This window comes from Lissotriton helveticus, chromosome 6, assembly GCF_964261635.1.
Source record: "Lissotriton helveticus chromosome 6, aLisHel1.1, whole genome shotgun sequence".
NCBI classification, from domain to species: domain Eukaryota; kingdom Metazoa; phylum Chordata; class Amphibia; order Caudata; family Salamandridae; genus Lissotriton; species Lissotriton helveticus.
The window spans coordinates 1069193540-1069210315 of record NC_136067.1 but is presented as its reverse complement, the minus strand read 5'-3'; the positions used below and the strand labels follow the sequence as shown (position 1 = coordinate 1069210315).

The following is a 16776-nucleotide window of genomic DNA, read 5'->3' as shown; positions in this document are numbered from 1 at the left end:
TTCCAGATTAATTTCCTCAGGTTTTGATTTAACGCTTTTAAATTAGTTTTAGTTTCTTCGTTGTTAGGAAACTTTATCAGCTCTTTCCTCAGTTTATTTCGAGTTAGTTTTAATTTGTGTACCGCATAAGTAAGGTTGATGTTAGTTACCTTTTTATCTGTCCGTGTTTCATATCTGTTTTTAGATTCAATGCGGTTAGCATGTTGGTTAAGTAGTTTGCATATAAAGCTTGCCCATTGATCAATTACAGATATATCCGGTGTTTCCAGGAAGCTTTCGACAACCAGTTTTTTTGCTAAATCACTGGTCAGTCGTATGTTATTTGGTTTCCAGTTTAACTTCCGGTAATTAATGGTTCGGATCTGACCTTGCGTTGGTAAATTCTTTTTGTGACGCATCGGCGGCATAAAACATGCCCCCTGTTGCGCAGTATTTACAAAGTGCCGCATCTAAGCAGATGCGTCACTTTGTAAACCCCTGCGCTACATTAAACCTGCGTCAGGTTTAATGTATGCAGGGGGGGCGTTCCCCCGCAAAAAGCCTCGTAGAAGTGACACAGTGAAATCTATAAGATTTCCCTGCGTCACTTCTAGGACGCCGTTGCGTCAAAATCTTGCGCCTGCCTCACGGCAGGCGTGAGACTGACGCAGGCCCTTTCACATGGGGCTTGCCCCATGTGAAAGGGCGCATTGCAGGAGTTGCGTCACTTTTGTGACACTCCAGCAATGCGTCACTTTTGCACTTACAGATACGTCAGAAATACTGACATATCTGTAACTCCTTGCGACATGATGCGTCATACATTAAATTTGACGCATCAGGTATGTCGCAAGGAGTGTGCACTGAGAAGTGATGCATCGCTGCTTTCACGCAGCGATGCGTCATTTCTCATGAATGAGGCCCATGGTATTTTGTATTCTTGAGCGATATAGTGATTATTTGCTGACAGTGATCGCTCTCTGGGAACTTTTTTAGGTGATACGCAGTACAGTTATTGAAAATATTCAGCGATACCATTGTATAGTCGATTCGAGATTTTGCATTGTGGGTGTAACAGGACCATGCTGGAGGAGAATCAGTTGGCAGTTCCACAAGGATTGCGAACTTCCTCACACCATACCTACCTGCTACAGCGAATCATGCTGTCTTAAAGAGGGAATTCAAGACACTTTTATTTCTGAGACACATTGGATAAAACCGCTACATCTTCTTTTGTTTTGATATAGCTGTTTTTGATTGACACTGTCTTTTTTTCCCATTGAAGATGTAATAATTTACATACAATAATCATTAAAAATTTTCACTGCCTGCTGTCTTGCAAGCCCTCTAATGCCCTCTAAAATAATTTACGCTATTCAAAACCTCAAAAATATGCATAAATACAAGCTTCCATCATTGTTACATTGCCGTTTAGGATTTAGTGTGCGACACTTGCAACTAGGGCCGGCTTTTCAGCAAAAGGCACTTTGCATGCTGGGATTTTTAGAATCAGTGAAACTCAAATCTCGTAACGCAATATCCTGTTGGCTAAATCTCAGAAGTGTGTGTCACTTGTGGGCACTTGGTAGCAATGTTAATAATGAAATAGAATGCTATTTGGGTGTACACTTTATATCATAATTAAAAAGATAATGTGGTTCTGAAGTAAACACTTTCATCCATTTTTGTTCAATTATTTTATTTGAAGGCATTTTTCCTATGTTGATAACCTCCAATATCTGTTTCTTTTTCTGTGGTAATCACTTGATTTTGTTGTGCTCAAGTGCTTAAAAAGGATGCGGGGTAAGTGGTTTGTTCACCCTACTAGCAAACTGGGAATTTCCACATTAGGTGCTATATATAGCTGACATTTGACAACTGTGAAGCCTTCTGTAGATGTATATCCATAACAGATGGGGTTTCCTCCTTCATTATTCTATTTTTGTCACTACATATTGGTGTATAAAATAGGTAATATAGGCTTGCCCATAAACATGCAGAGAGCCAACTAATAAAAAGCTCTGTACATGTAGATTTGTTCTCTGGTGCTGTATAAAACGCTGTACATCAGATGATCCATTGACTATAAAGGGTGGGGACCTTGCAGGTCGTTAACCTGTCAGCAGCAAAAACCAAACACAAACTTCTCTAATTGGATAAATACAGTACCAAAAGGTTAACAATATTTGGGAGCCATAGATCACACCAGTTCAGTAATTAGTTTATTAATCGTCAATATAAATATTTTGTACAGTTGAAGAGAATTTATCAAAGCTATATACATGGGTTTTGTGAGCTCCACATAGTTCAGAACATATATAAACAACACCAAAGACAACAAATATCACCACATAACATTTTCGAAAAAACAATCACATCCAGTCACACTCTACAAAAAGCATACATATCAAAAAGCAAATTCAACACAATATTATGATGATTATTCCATGTTATTGATATCGTAGTTGTACATCTTTAGGACTTCTTGCGTCCTTTCTCTCATTTATGAAGCAAAATATGTGAAGACAGAATTAACCTGTCACCATGCCGCCTGCTTCCCAAGGCAACATAAAAACCAGTGCAGGAACCCACATCACGCAGGAATGATGGGTGAATAATTTAAAATTGGTAAAGTTGCGTGCAAGGTTATGTGGAAGTGAAAGTTGTCTCAACACATTTGTGGTAGGGTATTTCATTCTTTATAAGGCATGTTTTGTTAAATCCATACCATGTTGTTTTGTCTGTCATGTTATATGCCTGAATTTTAAAGAAATCGGTGCGGATGCTTCATTCATGCAACAACCCACTGGGCACATAGTGCTTCGAAACTTCGGTCCTTTATGCATGAGGCAGCCTCTGACACTGCAATGACGATGCTCAGGCTCATCGTTTGCTTTCAGTAGCGGCCCATTCCCTGCCAAAGTGGCGAGGCAGGGCAGGCCAGGCCCGGCCAGAGGAGGGAAGAGGGAGGTCGGGAAAGAGGGGAGAGTGGATGGAAAAAATGAAAACAACTTACCTTCATGCCGCCGCTGTTATGTCTTTGAGCATTCTAGTAGCTGGGTGTGGGTGGAGTCATGGGGTGGAGGAAGAGGCGGGGCACGAGCAGGAAAGGGTTAGTTAGAGTAGGGACAGGGACGAGGAAGGAGTGTGTTAATAAAGCTCCTTTAACATCAAGTAGTGTCTGTCAATATTGCATGCACGACATTACAGCTGGCGACAAGGGTGGGATGAAGTAACCTGCCATCCCCACATTGAGGAAACGAGTGCCCTGTCCCTGGGCAGCGCCGTCGCGACACGTGTGCCCCCAGAAAAGATCGCCGCCTGAGGACCCAGGCCAGAGACAGCTGTGACAGCTCCACGATCCGTCGATCGTGTGGGGCGCTGCCGAGTGAGTACTAAAATAAGTTTGCTGCCGAGAAGTCACTACGCGCCAAAACGGGAGCCCACCCCAGATGCGTGCAACTTGGCAAGGCGTCGGATGTGACAGCGAGCGAAGCGACAGAATCGCAAGCCTACCGTGACATCTTCGCGAAGAAGTTCCAGAGAAAGCAAGTGGAGTGCGGCTGCTACAGTGCTACTGACAAGATCGGCGATCCGGTGAGTCTCAGTAACTGGATCGGAGTGAGGAGAGTGAATGAGGTTGAAATCTCGCGGGAGCCGAGATTTCACTAGCAGCGGCCATCTTGAAGTCAGGCAGCCCGCAGGACAATCCCTATGTGCAAATGGGAAGCGGCCATTTTGAAGTCAGGCAGCTCACGGCTTCAGCAAACAAGCATTGGTGAATGCGAAACAAGCACTGGTAAATGCAAAACAAGCACTGGCAAATGCAAACAAGCATTGGTGAATGCAAAACAAGCACTGGTAAATGCAAAACAAGCACTGGCAAATGCAAACAAGCATTGGTGAATGCGAAACAAGCACTGGTTAATGCAAAACAAGCACTGGCAGATGCAAACAAGCATTGGTGACTGCGAAACAAACACTGGTAAATGCAAAGACAAGCACTGGCAAATGCAAAATAAGCTTTGGTAACTGCGAAACAAGCACTGGTAAATGCAAAAGCAAGCATTGGCAAATGAAATAAAATAAGCATTGGTGAAAGAAAACAAGCACTGGCAAATGCAAACAAGCATTGGTAAATGCGAAACAAGCAGTGACCCCTTAAAACGGGTTTCGACAAAACGACTGGCACCAGTAAGATAGAAGGTGACGTAGCCAATTGCGCTCAAGAATGTCAAATCCACCGCAAGAGAATGGCCATGCTGGCGTGGCTACCTCGACTGAACCTCGAATATCACACTTGCGTCCCCCTGAACCACTAATATTGGTGGCTGGCGGAAGCATGGGCCCTCGATGACAGGAGTGGCTAGAAGATTTTGAGGACTATCTTGAAGGTTCAAAGGTCACTGTAGATAGAGAGAAACTCATTGCACTGCGTAATTTTGTTGGCAAAGAAGTCAGCAAAGTGATTAAAGAGCTGCCAGAAGATGACAAAGGGACTTATGCCAAAGCAAAAGAAGCGCTGAATAAGAAATTCATACACAAGAGGAACGTGGACTATGAGAGATATGTTTTTCATCAAACTCGTCACGACAAAGAGGAAATGATGAGCACTTTCATCTCCAGGTTACGACGACTGTCTCAGTACTGCAATTTTGATGCGTTTTCAACGGAAGATACTATCCTACTGTGAGTGATTGAAGGATGTCACTCCGAAACACATCGGAGGAGGTTGCTAAGAAAAAGCCATAACCTTGATGAGATAGAAGAAATGACAAGGGTACATGATCAGGCGGAGGAACATGCCAAGTGCATGGAGACAGGAAGAAGCGAGAGAAAAGAACAAGCCTTCTGGATGCACAGCACCAAGATTTGCAGGAGGTCAGGCGAACAGCAGAGGAGGTCCAGACCGGCCTCTCGTCATCAACACAAAGGACGCAGATGCTATGAGTCTAGCCGGAGAGCCAAGAAGGCTGAACCTGCAAAGAAACTAGACAGGTCTAGAAAGTGCTATCGATGTGGATACGAGTATCCGCATTCAGACGTCTGTCCAGCGATGGGTCAACAGTGTCACAAGTGTGGGCGCAAGAACAACTTTGAAGCAATGTGTGGAACATATAACAAAGAAAGGAGAGGTGAAACGAACTGGCGGCAGTCTGACCCCAGAAGACACCACGCCAAAGCGGTGCAAGACCGGGCGATGTCATCCTCTGGATCGTCCCGCTCCAGCCGAGACTCTCGTGAATCTCAGTGGACCAGAAGGTCACCGAAACGATCACCGTCGAGAGAGTCCAGATCGACGTCGGCAGAGTCTAATTATACTGATGAATATGTCTGCATGGTATCAGACCCTGATCAACTAAAAAGGTATCCTCCATTGGACATAAAAGTGGGGACTCATGCGACACAGTTCATGCTTGACAGTGGGGCATCCCTGAATTACATGCCCGTGACAGAATATAACAAGATGAAATCACCACCTCACCTGAGCCCAGCGCACGTAAGAGTTTTCACCTGGATGGCGAAGAAACCACTTCCATGCTTGGGCAAATTCGAAACAATTCTCACACACGAAGACAAATCGGTGACAGCATATATCCATGTCATTGAAGGTCCCGAGGCGGAGTGCCTCCTCAGCCTGCCGACGGCGGAATGTCTCCGCCTGGTGGAGATCCTTCACAGAGTCAGTGATAATCTGGATTTAATCCGCAAGTTCCCCAAATTATTTACTGGGCTAGGCAAAATGAACAAATGCCAGATCCGCCTCCACATCAATGATCAAGTGTGCCCTGTGGCTCAACACCCTCGACGAGTGCCTTTTCATCTTCAGCAAGCGGTGGAGGAGGAAATTCAGGAGCTGTTACAAACTGACATTATCGAAAAGACAGATGGTCCGATGCCATGGGTGTCTCCTGTCGTCATAGTCCCAAAGAAAGGCACTCCAGACAAAGTGCGCCTATCTGTAGCCATGAGACTTCCCAATACTGCCATAGAGAGAGAGCGTCACCCAGGACCCCACCTGAGTGACATGATAACCGCCTTGAATGGAGCCCGAGTATTTTCCAAACTTGATCTGAACAAGGGCTATCACCAGCTGAAACTCCATGAGAAATCAAGATATATAACGACTTTCGCCACACATTTAGGTTTGTTTAGATACAAGAGACTAAGTTTCGGCATTTCATCAGCAGCTGAAATCTTTCAGGAAATGATTCGGCAGACCATCAGACACATACCCAACTCGCTGAATTACAGTGATGACATCCTGGTATATGGGTCAAACACGCAGGAGCATGATAAGGCGCTGGATCGAGTATGCCATGCTCTTCTGGAGGCCAAGTTGACTCTCAATAAAGATAAGTGTGAGATCCACCAATCCACTCTCAAGTTCTTTGGCCATTTATTTTCGGGAGCCGGCATGAGGCCTGACCCGGAGAAAGTGACTGCACTCAACGCCACCAAGAGGCCCCAAGATGTCAGCGACATTCATTCCTTTCTGGGCATGGCAAGCTATTGTGCCAGATATATCAAAGACTATGCCACCATCAGTCATCCCCTGAGAGCTCTCACCAAGCAAGGACAACCTTTTGTGTGGAGTTCCCAATGTGAGAGGGCCTTCCTGGAAATCAAACAGGCTGTTGAGGCTGCAGACAATCTGGCATACTTTAGCCCCAAGAGAAAGACTGAAATAACAGTGGATGCCAGTCCAGTAAGTCTGGGTGCCATCTTGGCCCAGTATGACAAAGACAATGATCAACGGCACATCGTGGCCTACACTAGTCACAGTCTGACTGAAACAGAAAAGGCCTATTCTCAACCAGAGAAGGAGAGTCTCGCAGTTGTCTGGGCTTGTGAGCACTTTCACGTCTTCATCTATGGCAAGCATTTCACCATGATAACAGATCATCAGGCGTTGGTCACCGTATTTGGCAACCCTCATGCCAAAATGCCACCTAGGATAGAACGTTGGGGCCTGCGCCTACAGGAATACACATACACAAACCGGGGAAAGGGGAGAATCCGGCGGACTACATGTCCCGACACCCTCAGGAATCCCAGGCCTCGCCTCCGTCAATTGCTGAAGAATACATCCATTTTGTAGTAGGATCAGCCCGACCTCCGGCCATTCCCTTAGAAGCAATCCAGGAAGCCACTGCCCAAGATGGCGTTCTTCAGGAAGTCATGCGCCGACTGCGCACCCATCGATGTAGACACAGCAGTGAGAAGGAGCAGACCGATCCTCAGGTCCACCAAGAAATGCCGGCGTTCAGACACATCTGTGAAGAGCTATCCGCCACCTCAGAAGGGCTCCTCCTGAGAGACCATCGGATTGTCATCCCGAGGCAGTTACGACAAGGAGTCATTAACCTGGCTCATGAAGGTCACCGGGGAGTGGTTGCAACCAAAAGAAATCTCCGTGAGCGAGTCTTGTTCCTGCTGCTTGATACCATGGTGGAGGCCACCCTCAAAGACTGCCCCCAGTGTCAACTAGTCAGCCATGGAACACCCCGGCCCGCTTCAAATGACTAAACTACCAAATGGAATCTGGCAAGAACTAGCCATGGACTTTTACAGACCCCTTCAATCGAGAAAGTATGTGGTGGCTATCATGGATGAGTACTCAAGATACCCGATAGCCCAATTCGTGCCCTCCACTAATGCCTCCTGCGCCATCGCAGTTCTTGATGAGGTGTTGTCGCCTGGGGTGTCCCAAAGGAACTCAAAACGGACAATGGTCCTCCTTTCAATGGCCAGGAGTTTAGTGAGTTTGCACGACACCTCAACTTTAGACATCGAAAGGTCACGCCTCTGTGGCCACAGGCTAATGGCACTATTGAGAGGTTCATGGCCACTCTGAAGAAAACATTCAAACAAGCCACGCTTGAAAAGAAGGACTTGCAAGTTGCACTCAACGAAGTCTTGCAAGCCTACCGGACTACCCCACATGCCACCACAGGAAAGTGCCCGGCCACTCTCATGCTGGGGCGACCCATCAGAACCAGAATCCCGACATGGGAAGGTGCTCTGCGACCAGTGTCTCCGACACATGTCCACCAAGAGGTGGCTCTTGCTGATCGCACCAATAAGAACAAGATGAAATCATATGCGGACCATTGACGGCAAGCCAAGTCTCCTTCCTTGCAGATGGGGGACTGTGTGGTGGTCAAACAAGAACAATCCCGCAAGACAGATTGCAGGTTCAAAGACGAACCGTTGGTTATCACCCAACAAAAGGGCACCATGGTCACTGCGGCATCTGACAAGAGAAAGATTACCAGAAATGTGTCTCACTTTCAAAAATGCACGTCGGGCCTGAAGGAGGCTCTTGAACAAGATGGAGACATACCGGACGCACAAGGACCCAGTCAAGTGGGCACAATCCAAAGACTTGATCAGCAGACTGAGGCTGAATTGGATGCTAGCGGTATGAGTCTGCGACCGAGAAGGAACATTCACAGAAAAGACTGATTGAAGAACTTGAATAAAGTTAGTTTGTTTTTTTATTAACAACGGGGGAGATGTTATGTCTTTGAGCATTCTAGTAGCTGGGCATGGGTGGAGTCACGGGGTGGAGGAAGAGGCGGGGCACGAGCAGGAAAGGGTTAGTTAGAGTAGGGACAGGGTCGAGGAAGGAGTGTGTTAATAAAGCTCCTCGAACATCAAGTAGTGTCTGTCATTATTGCATGCACGACACTACAGCCGCCATCTCCGCCACATCACGCTCTTCCTGGTTCAGGGCACAGGCTCTCAGAATGCACTGCGCCCAATCCTGACGCTGCAGGAAAGCAGCATCAGGATTGGCCTGAGCGGTGGCAATTGGCGCTCCCAGGCAGACTGGAACCCTGTGCCTGCTCTCTTCAGCCCCAGAATACACCTGGGGCTGGATAGAGCTTCACTGTGCATGAGGTGTTTGGCCGGGCTGAGACGGCTGGCCACACACCTCATTAGCAGTGAAGGGAGTGCACACAACCACCCACCAGCAATGTCATCCCCTGGACCCAAACCCAAGACTCGTCAGAGTCCTGGGGGCACATCCAGAAGACAAAAAAAAAAGATAAAACGGGTTTAAAAGCCGTTTAATTATTCTTTTTTTTGCTGGTGGTGGCAGAGATGCAGTGCTCGTTTGCTGTAATGGCGCAGCTGTTTGCTTTCTATCATAGGTCACAGTCAGGTGCAAAATGAAAGACAAAAGCAGACAAAGCTCATGCAATAGTCTGTTGAAGATGTGTGTGAAAAATGTTGCATGGCTATGTTTAGGAGTTGGCATATCAACAAACTATTGTATAGCCAAATCATTGTCCACCACTATAACAAGCCATTCCTAAGGCAGACCAACAACCAAAATATCAATAGAACACAGCCACACTGCCCATGAACAAATGTTGCCTCAGTAGCGCTTCTGATGACTTACAAAATCATCTCTCAGAGAGCAAACAGAAAATGTTAGTTAAGGCATCTGCTAGCCTCACACATACAACAAAGCATGAAAATCATACATGTGGCAATAGGAGTCCTTCTAACTAGATACCACAACAGTCTGGATCACGTACAACCTCTGTGAAATCCTAAAGTGCACTCACTCTGACCCAAACCTACACATCCAACATTCTCCTCGGGCAAACATATGGTTTTTCCATTAAACCTATAGGAATCAATAACATCACATAGCAAAGCAAAGGATTATTTATGACTTCTCGTTATCTGATGGTGGTATGAAGCGTAAGGTGACATTTCTTCTCATGATATCTATTTCACGGAGTCAAAGTCTTGATGAATAACATCACGTCAGGTCAGACGTTGAGATGATCTGACTGCAGGTTGAAAATTGCATGGCAGGCTAGTGGATGCCAGGCATGTCAGCAAAAATAGCCAATAGATACAGGCATTCTTAAATTAACCCAAACATTAGATAGCCAAGTATTACAATAATGGTTATGTAACCTATACGGTTAGCCCATGGCAGGAGATGACACTGTCACATATATTGTACATTAAGAAGTCAAATATACAAAATACGTCAATAACTTCAAAATGTTACCACAACTCTCACCACCTGCCCTACAGGTACCCCAAATGCTCCACCTATCCTACCAAAATTAAAATCTGTGTTTGGCCCTTGACTCGGCACGTTAGGCATGGTCCACAGCCTTTATTTGCTTGATCACAACTTCCACTCTGGTCACCCCTCTCTCCTAGTCTGACAAGCAGGCAAGGTGTGCAAGCATGGAGGGTTGTTTTGGTGCTGGCCAGCACTCTGGGAGTAGGAATTATTTGCTCAGCAAAAGTCCATGTGATGTTGCTTCACCGAGAAGCCTTCCACTGAGGACCATTCATGGATACTCAACAAAGACCTTCAAGACAGGCAGCTCATGAAGAATTAGAACTTCAGAGCTCTTGCAGGACACATTGGTATTGCCAGACAAACATCTACAAGTAGTGAAGGAGAAGAACACCAGATGATGTAAAGGGGTCCTGAAGCAATTTGAAGCCCTGGCCATCTTAGGGGTTTGAGGCCACAGTAACCTACACCACATACTTAGGCATGTTGACAAGGGAGACAGAACCTGACATCTCCTGGGGGGAGGGGCAGAGACTACGGTTATGAAATGGGTAGGACTTGAAAAACGACAAGTGGGTAGGTATGGGGGTTCTGAGCCATTTTTACCACACAATGACATCGCATAGCAGCAGATCTGGGGTGAATGTCGTTTCAGTAGCCTGGATGGCTTGAGACGGGAATGTCCATTTGTGTACTCCAGCATTATTTTCTAACACTAAGTTACATTCTACATCATGTCATTCTGCCTAAAACATGAATCGATCACTGACAGAATATCGAGGAGGATAATATCGACCTGCAAAAATATCAATGAAAAAATATAGAATGCCAGAATATCAAATTCCTATCTACAAAAATACAGGTAAGTACAAACATATCGAATCCAAAATATAGTTGTAAATAATATAGTTAGTCAAAATATTGATTGTTTTAAATGTCTTAAAAGTAATGTAAAATTAATCAAATAATACATTTAAATAACTAAAACATACTTAAAGGTACTTAAATAACCTTAAAATTAATAATTAATAAATAATTAATGTAAGTAAAAAAATAAACATGCATTTTTTTTAATACACATATATATATTAACTTAATATTAATAAAAAAATATTCAATATTTGTAGTGTAGGATAGCAGGAGGGTAAAATGTACTATTCCCACTCCAGTGAGTGCAACAGTAGGGAAAATGTTGGATAGAGGAAGGGTAAAAATGACTATTCCCACTCCAGTGAGTGCAACAGTAGGGAAAGCGTTGGATAGCAGGAGGGTGAAAATTACTATTCCCACTCCAGTGAGTGCAACAGTAGGGAAAGCGTTGGATAGCGTAGGGGTAAAAATTACTATTCCCACTCCAGTGAGTACAACAGTAGGGAAAGCGTTGGATAGCGTAGGGGTAAACAATACTTTTCCCACTCCAGTGAGTGCAACAGTAGGGAAAGCGTTGGGTAGCATAGGGGTAAAAATTACTATGCCCACTCCAGTGAGTGCAACAGTAGGGAAACTGTAGGATAGCGTAGGGGTAAAAATGGCTACCCCCACTCCAGTGAGTGCAACAGTAGGGAAAGTAATGATGTCATATTTAAATCAAAATAAATTAATTATCAATACCAATATAAAAAATAAATTCAAAATAATGACAAATTACTAAATATGTAATAATTAATTAATTATAAATACCATTTAATATGATTTATTAAAAATGTATTACCTATTAATAATTAATTAACAACCAATTAATTTTCAGTACCAGAAATGTATAAATAATAAGAAAAAATACCAATAAATAATTAATTAACAGTAAATTAATTATCAATATTTACCTAATTACAATTACATTACTTACCACCCTATTCCCCTATAAACCCACAACCCGTTACGAATAATAAACTAATACAATTAATATAATTATCAATTAATCAGTTAATAAACATCAATTACCAATTAATAAAAAAATACCAATTAATAAAAATTAATTACTAGTTAATAATTAATTAACAATACATTATTTATCAATATCAATAAATAAAAATAAAGAATTACTTCCCACCCTATTCCCCTATAAACCCACCGCTACAGAACTAAAACACAAAATTAAATTTAAAAAAATTAATAATTCCTAAAAGTTAATATTTAATTTACTATAATTAAATTACTTCCCACCCTATTCCCCTATGAACCCTCAACCTGCTACAGAATTAAATTATGCAAAAATTAAATAATATAATATTCATTACTTTAAAAAAATTCAAGCATACATTACAAAAATAAAACATACTTTTAACATATATACTAACACTTAAAACACTTTAAAAAAACGATATTTAACAACTATATTATGACTGTGGATATTACTAACTTCGATATTATGGAAATTGATATTTCTTACCTGAATTTCGGTATTCTGCACCACTATATTTTGGCAATTCGATATTCTGTCCATTCTATATTAAAAAAACTCAATATTCTGGCAATTCAATATTTTTTATTGATATTTTGACTGTTCAGCACATAGAGCAATTTAGCACAGAAGGACAGATGTGCACAAGACATTTATATATTGATGCATAGTTGCAGATATTGTATATGTGTTAACCCACACCACCTGTTATATATGTGACATATGACAAAGAGATTTTAAATATTACCTTTAGTAGACACACATGTACGTACAGTAGAGATAATATTCCTCATACCTTAAATGAGTGATAGTAGAAATGTGATTCGTTCTTCACACTTGTTTCACATAAATGTACACAACCTTGACACTGAACAAGTTCAATTGGTGGACCTATGAAAAACTTCACATACTGTACAGCACTTAAATCTTTGTGAAGTAGATAGGTGTCTCATGATGATATGTGTGGACTGAGGTATTGCACACTCTTTTAAGTCAATACTATTTATCAATCAATCAAATCATATGGCTCAAGCTAGTCCAAAGGTTATGTCCCAATAGGCTTGCTAAAATTTAAGCCATCTCTTCGGGAAGTTTACTATCAACATCATTTTTATTCCAGTTCTACATCTTGCACAGAGCGTATCAGACACCGGCGCGCCTCCAACGTTTTTTTCCAGATACACAGTTCCTCTGCCCCAGATGTCATTCGCAGGACGTGCACTTCCAACACATCTTCTGGAGCTTCCCCATATTATGACAATACTGCTCTACCATTCTTGACACAGTCCGAACACTCACTGGCCTCACGGAACTACACACGTGGGAAGCGGTTGCTCTTCGAATATTCCGAATTCTGAAAACACACAAAGTGCAGGTCCGCTTCGTGGCTCTGTCCCTACTCCTAGCCAAAACAAACATCGCCATGCACTGGCGAGCAGCATCGGGACCCCAGTTAGAGGCATGGTTGGGAGCGGTACAGAAATGGGCGAAAGCGGAAGAGGAAACCCTGAGGGAGGAGGAAGCAAATGGACAGCGAAAACACCCTATATCACTGGAGTGGGCCATGTTGTCCCACCAGTTCAAACAGACGCACACGCACACAACTCCTAACGCCTCTCAAAGTGATCCTGCAGTCCCGGCGGTGCAAACATCACACTAGAGTACATGTGCTGCAACCCGCTGAACTCCCAAGCCGCCTGAAGTAGTGTGGGCACACTATTGCATGCTGTTCCTCCTGCTATGTCCGATGACGTTCTTTGTCGGATGGCCTCTATAAACTATACGACACTCCACTGACAGATTGTACCAGATGCGACCCGAACATCCTCCGCGATTCTTATACCCTGACCATGTCCCCCCCCTAGCACAACGTCCCCGGTTTTATCTCTCCCATTTCCCCCCTTGGACTCACATTACGACAACGACGGATGGACTAATACCTCCAATGTTCGTGCCGTTTCACTGGAGTGGGCCATGTTGTCCCACGAGTTCAAACAGACGCACACGCGCACAACTCCTAACGCCTCTCAAAGTGATCCTGCAGTCCTGGCGGCGCAAACATCACACTAGAGTACATGTGCTGCAACCCCCTGAACTCCAAGCCGCCTGAAGTAGTGTGGGCGCACTATTGCATGCTGTTCCTCCTGCTATGTCCGATGACGTTCTTTGTCGGATGGCCTCTATAAACTATACGACACCCCACTGACAGATTGTAGCTGATGCGACCCGAACATCCTCCGCGATTCTTATACCCTGACCATGTCCCCCCCCCTAGCACAACGTCCCCGGTTTTATCTCTCCCATTTCCCCCCTTGGACTCACATTACAACAACGATGGATGGACTAATACCTCCAATGTTCGTGCCGTATGTAAGCAGCATGCCTGCAAGTGAAATATCTGTACCTCTGTTGCATACTTATGTGTATCATAAGGTAATGTGAGCATAATTGAAAAATGTTAATAAAAATATTTTTTTTAAAAACAAATCAACATCGTTTCTATCACTATTGAGGATGGGCATCATAGTAGATTATTGATGCCACAGCCATTTTGGCTCTTGTTACGAGTGTACTGGAAAATTGAGCAAAATATCCCCACTCTGTAGTGACCACTACCAGAGTTATTGATAACTCTTGGGAGGGGGAATGCAGCCAGCTCATTATAAGTTGGACGATGAGGATTCACTAAGATATTAGGAATGTCTGGGGAATTTAGTAATTTAGAGTCCTATCTCCCTGGTAATTTCTCACTTTTATTCAGACTTGCACACAGAGAGTGCCAACATATCTGGACCCGATTCACAAAGGTAAAGTTCGACCAAAAGTCTAACTTTACTAGTAGTAACTTACCTTTGTGAATATCAAAAAGTAGTAAAGTTAGACTTTTGCTCTAAGTTAGACTTTTTGTCTAACTTTACCTTTGTGAATACCGAAAAGTAATATAGTTATACTTTTGGTCTAACTTTAGCTTTGTGAATCAGGCACTCTGTGCGAAAGTAAAGTGATCCATGGTGTTCCTACAGATGGATTGGCACCATTGATATTCTCTCTATAGAAAAAGGGAGCATATGTATGAGGAAGTAGCAGAGTGAGGCATTAGATGTCATGGCTTACCTCCTCACTCTCCCTCTTCAGAAACGCAAGGCTGCCCCACATTTACAAAGATATGGTGCAGCCTTGCGTTTCCCCCTGTGCTGGTGCTACAATTAGCAGTGTAGCGCCAACGGAGGCACCCTTGCACCATAGTGCAAGGGTGTCTGCATGTAGGGGAGGATTGTTTATGTGAAGGAAGGAGTCCCTTCCTGCACAAAAAGCAATCCTAAAATGTCATTGTGTCACTTCTATGTGTGCTGCTTCATGCAACACACATTAAAGTCACAACATTGCATTTTTTACAGATTGTTTATGTACAGGATGGGGGACCGTTCTGTACAGAAACAATCATTGGTAGTTTGCCTTTTTATGTGTGCTGCACAAGACATCACACATGGAAAAAGCAAAAACGAGGAAAAAAAATGCATTTCTCTTAGTTTCGCCAAGTTAAGACCAGTTTTTCCTTGGCTAAGCCCCTGTCACCACCACAACATCAGAAAAAGGGAGGTTGTGGTGGCGATAGAGGCTTGTACATATGCCCCAAGGATTTAGATTTAAATCATGCACTATAGATACCAATATGGCCATTACTTTGCTAACAAGCACAGCAATGAATCTTGCAATACATTTCTATTGTTGTCTGGTGGACCACTCAAGAGAGTTTGACCATCCAAGTATGCAGTGCTTAAGTAAACTGAACAAACTACGGATGAATACTGGTTTATGTAGGGTAGTCCTGACTCTAATTACTTAGATTAATACTTTTGTAGTAAGAATTGAGATTGAATGTATTTTCTATGAAATTTAATGTTGTAAGACATAGTGGTGCTCTGTTTCGGTTTTCCTGAAGATAGCAGTATATTTGATTTTGACATATAGCTCAAATAAAGAGTGAAGCCAAAAGCTGGTTAAAAGCACATATGGAGACCTTGACCTCTGCTCAGAGAACGGGATTTAGGTGTTGAGCTTGTTATTGATCTATGCGTATGCCATGATGCAAGACAAAATTTTACAATATTAAACAGGCAAGACTGATCTTGCACACTACTCCTAATAACAGAGTAGCACCCCTCCTGTGTGATCAGGATATCTGACGCATGACTTTTCTATTATATCTTGTATCAGTGTGTTTGCTCTGTTTTACCTCTGCTTAGGCTCAAACGTTGGACATTTAAAGTGGGTAAAAGAGACCATGCACACACTCACCTGCAAAACGTTATGTAATCTTGATTAGTAGTTCTTATGATTCTCATCTATTCACATTCAAATTTCAGTAACACCTGCATTTGCAAGTCTCATCTGGGTTGTGTAGGTGTTGTGATGTGTCCAATCATTACACTGGTATGTCCCAAGTGAAGATGTATGAACTATTTGTGTATAGTGCCCTCTGCAGATAGACACAGGTCTCTGTAATTCCCGGCGTTTAATTGCTGTGCAATCGTCAACTGGCAGAAGATGTAGCTGTTGTGTGTTGCATGGTGAAAAGTAGTTTAGACAATAGTGAACATGCCCGTTGCATCACAGCTTGACCACTAGTAGAGTGCTGTGGTATTCTCAGTAGTATGGAATTTTATGCCAACATTCTCTTTTGATGTTACCTGTGTGGAATGTATTGTGGAAAATGGTTGGAGGTTGGGAAGGAGACGAAATTTGAGAGAAGAAGCGGGGTGAAAAAAGCAATGTATTAAACCAATATATCAAAGATACTGTGCATGTGTATCTTTACAATGGCGACAAACAGAAA

At 43.2% G+C, this 16776-nt stretch overlaps 1 protein-coding gene across 2 annotated transcripts in view; it reads right to left on the bottom strand.

Moving 5' to 3' along the window:
• The window catches only part of LOC144763264 (ribosomal protein S6 kinase alpha-2), a 1818960-nt gene that overhangs the window by 157628 nt on the left and 1644556 nt on the right, over positions 1 to 16776 (bottom strand). The window lies entirely within an intron of this gene.